The sequence below is a fragment of the Sprattus sprattus genome (assembly GCF_963457725.1).
Source record: "Sprattus sprattus genome assembly, chromosome: 6".
Classification (NCBI taxonomy): Eukaryota; Metazoa; Chordata; class Actinopteri; order Clupeiformes; family Clupeidae; genus Sprattus; species Sprattus sprattus.
In genome coordinates this window covers 18,822,297-18,826,879 of record NC_137925.1, presented here as the reverse complement: position 1 = coordinate 18,826,879, position 4,583 = coordinate 18,822,297, and positions in this window count along the sequence as shown.

Here is a 4,583-nt window from a genome sequence, read left to right as displayed (position 1 = left end):
GAAACAAATAGGTGGGGCGGGAGAACAAACAACAATAACGGTGAGGGACGCGTTTAGATATTGCGAGCATATTACTCAGTTAACCTCCTGTCCTCTGCCTCTCCGCGTCCTTCCCCTTCTTCTCCTGCTGTTTAAATTAGCTCCACACCCCGCTGTGCCCTCCTCTGAAATTACTTTTACATGACACAATCTCCAGAGCGTGGGGGGTCCAGCGCCCGCTTACCGCGGGTGAGGTGCAGATCGCGGCCTCTCCGACCCATCGCTGCGTCTCCTGCCGTTAGAAATAACGGGGCAGGTGGAAAAGCACTGGGTTGTGAAAGGAAGAGGAACAGCAATGCAAGGATGAGATTGGTTTTCCTTTCCCTTTTATTCCCCTTTCTGGCAAGCACTGTGAATGAACGTATAGGCAATAGGAAGTATATAGGAAGTCTAAGCGTTCGTGTAGGGGGCAGTTCAAGGTTAGCGGGGAGCCAAGCTGGCTGTGTTTGTCGCAGGGATGCACCAGCAAGATAGAGAGGTTGGAATGTTTCTCTCTTATTTATTTATTTATTTTTGTCTTTCCTTGCCAGTGCCTTTGCCACATGCAAACACATCACTCCCAGCTGAGGGGAACTCCCAGTAGACCCACAGCTACCAACACTGTGCAAAACCACAAACACCTCCCTGTCTCTCTCTCTCTCTCTCTCTCACTCTCTTTCTCGATCTTTCTCTCTCTTTCCCTCTCTCCCTCTCTCTCTCACACACACACACACACACACACACACACACACACAAACTGACATTTGGTCTCTCTGTCTCTTGTTCTCCGTCTTGGTCCCTTTGTCTTTATACCTCTCTTTCTATCCATTTTTCTCCCTGTTTTTGTCCCTCTCTCACACTCTCCAACTCACTCTCTCTATCTCCACCTCTGACTCTCTCACCCTTTTCTTCACCTGAGATGTAACAACCAGTTTTCCTCACAACACACAAGACATGTATGGAAACCAGATCTAGGCTCAATCTTGAAGAATATCAGTGGGACAATATTCTTGAGTTCTTTTCTGTCTATGCCCCACAAGGGCTGATTCAATGTAAACTCACACAAAGGACTTACTACACCAATCATAGACTGTCTTAAATCTATCCCATTGTATGCAGCCAGTCCCCTGCCGATGTCATACACATGTTTTGGTAATGTCCAAAACGTACAGACTTCTGGTCCAAAATATTTGATACTCTTCAAATGGCTTACCATTTTGTGGCCGATCCCCATCCCCTCTGCCCTCTTTGGTATCCCACACACCAACATCCTAACAGCTGAGGCACGACACTCCATGGCCTTTTGCACTCTGCTTGCTAGGTGCTTAACAGGAGGTACAACTTGCCCCCATACTATAATCGATGGGTTAAGGAAGTTCTACACAACTTTAAGTTAGAGAGGCTAAGGTTTTCCCTCAAAGGCTCTCTGAGGAAATTCAACAAAATCTGGAACCCCTTGTTGTTCATTTTAGACTCACTAGATATCACACTTGAGGAGTCAGATATCTGAGTTCTGCTGATGTACCATCGAAACGTACATTGCCAAAATGTTTGATTTTCTTTAGTTTTTCTTAAATATATTCTTTCTGTTTTTTTGTTTTAGCTAATCTTTGTTTTCCCTTCACCCAGAGACAGGTAGGGGTGGGGGTGTGACCTCTACAGGGGTAGGAGGAGGTGTGTGTGGGCGGATGGGTGGGGGTGAAGGGGTTACTGTAAATTAAATTATTCGGTATCTCTTTTTTTTGTCCTCATTTTGTATCGTTGATGCTCAAAAAACATACTTATAAAAAAACCTTCTCACTCCGCCCACAAAAGACACACTTGTCTAATTACTGCGGAAGAGAAGAACTCTTATACAGTCAGGGGGGCACGCATGCAACAACCACAAAAAAAAAAACTAAAAACTCTATTTAGGGCAGCGATCAAGAGGAGGAGATTTTTTTTTTGCTTTCCTAAAGCAAGCTAGTCATCCACAAAAAATATATATAAACAAAGAAATCGGCCTTCAATGAGGCTAATTGGGTTTTTGGGTCTTGGAGAGCTTCTCTCTAGCCCATTGCTAGATAAGACTGTTATTGAAAACCTCTGGAAGATGCTGCTTGCAACCCAGATGGCTCTACATGTGACCTCTCCAAACTCTAATGGAGATAAAATGTTTGGTCTTTTGGGGGGGTTTGCAACTCAAGCTAAGGACAGTGAGATTTAAAAAGGGGCCTGGTGGAGGATCACTGGGGCCAGGCTTAGAAAGCTTTTCACAAAGAGTAGTGAGGATTGGAGAGGGAAAGGGAAGAGGAGGGGAAAGGGAAACGAGAGTGGTGGTGGTGGTGGGGGGGGGGGGGGGGTGCAGGAGTAAAGGTGGTCGATTAAGTGCTTCTTTCCTTGGTAAGCAGGGGCATTTGTCAGGGGTGTTCAATGTCAGCGATGTTCAATGTCATGGATATTACATGCGTCGGCTATCAAATCATTCAGATGGAGATGAGAGGAGAGCAGCGATGGATGGATGGAGGCGTCGAGGGCCAGTGGTACCACTGCGGTTGCCGTGGCTCCGCATCCTGTCCATTTGTCAGTGACAGCGCTTCTTGAGAAGCAAGAGCAAACCCATGCTGCAAGTCTTTGTGAAGTCAAACTAAGCCAAAGAAGGAAGAGAAAAATACTGTGGCTGCACTCCCAGGGCCAACCTTTGATTGGTATTATGGTCTGCGCGTTGCTATGTTCTTCCTTGACTACCAATTTGTACTTTCAGGATTCAATTAAATATTATCAACATTTTCATAGAGTACATCCGTTGCCCAATTCCTAATAATTAGTGTTTTGGAAGAGCTTCAGAATTTTTGAGGCAGAGACATGGTCTTCTGTTGAAATTCTTTGCAATCAAGCCACTGTCGTAAGTGCCACAGCATGACATAGGGAAATTGAAGGGGGGAAGAACAAAAATAGAATGGCTATGGGGGGGGGGGGGGGGGGGGGGGGGCGGGATCATCTCACAAACATTTAAAAGCCATTTGTCAGGTTATGTGACAGGCACATCTGGCAACATTAACGACTGACACACCGGTGGAGAAATGTTGTGAGACTCTGACTCTGGTATCTGGGTCAAGGTAGATAACAGTTCAGGATACCACAGATGGGAGCATAGCGTGTATATGTGTGCAAGAGTGTGTCAGGTTTAAATCCTCATGTTGGACACTGTTGAACACCTTTCATTGTTTTTAGACGTATTTGTGAGTGTTTGGTATATGTGTTATATACATTTAAGTGACCAATTTCCTTTGGAATCTGCATGGTATGTGTGTCCACTGCAGATCCTTTCTTTGCGTTAGAAGCACGTCTTTGTAGGGTTGGCATCACTGTGATATTACATACATCTGTCTTGGATGTGTGGGATTTTGTTTTATAAATATTTATCAGAGATGTAATCTATACATTAGATATTTATGCGTTCGTGGCTGGAGATGTCTATGCGTTATAAGGCAAATGCATTACAGTGGATGTACATGCATGTGGAGATTCAGATGTATGTGATAAATATTTATCAGAGAAAGATTCTCTATGCTACTGTCCAGGCTGCTCCAGCCATGTGGAGAAATGGCCACTAACCTCCAGGCCATCGATGCATTAAGCAGCACTCCTCCAGCCCGGGGTGCGGGTCTAGTGGTTAGCTTTAAAGCGAAACAAAAGATTATTGTCACCTCTGCAGCGAGGCAGGCAGCGTTATGGGAGAGCTCCCGAAAAAGGACAATAGGGTATAAATTGATTTATGGGGATTTGGGGTGCTATAATGTGCAGTTGTAACAAGGAATCAATGGGCTAGAAAAATGCTAACAGCAGACCATTATGTCCTGGGCCTTTGTCTCCCAGCAATTTAATTAATCTGAGTTCCTTTTTTTCTCCCATTCCGTCGGCGAACGGAGGGGGAAAGTATGATGGAGAGTTACATCAGTGATGCTCCTGCGCCTTGAGCTCATCAGGGGTGGAGAGAGAGATGGCGTCAAATCCCAGGCGAAGTTAAGGGCCAGCACAGCCCTAACACAACACACAAACACGACCCAGGTAACTGGGGAGTTGCTTCTCACCAGGGCTGTCATCAGGTTGCGAAATCTCCACCAAGACGGGAGGGAAAAACAGGGGGGGGGGATAGGTTTTATTTCGGGAAGTGTGACATTGAGTTGTAGGTGGGCGACACTGGTGCCGCCACCTGATGGGAATGCAGTGATAGTTAGGAGGACAGCAGTCACAGGCAGGTGGCTGCCAATTTAAATGAGCTAATTGCTGTCCAAAAATAAATTAATATGGGGGAGGCACACCGAGCTGCACAAAGGTTGACAGATGCATGCATGATGCCGGACTGCTCCCACATTTCTCAGACCTCGGCCCACTACAGGAAGAGGGAAATGGGGAAAACTGCACGGATGTTGGGAAAAACACTGACTCCATTATATTTTTCTTAAGCTTATCTCATCTGATCTGAATATAACTATGTGAGTTAAGCACAATAGGACATCTTTTAAACCATACATTTATTTCCATCTTTCACACAATGGAGGACAGTCTGACCACTTCTGACA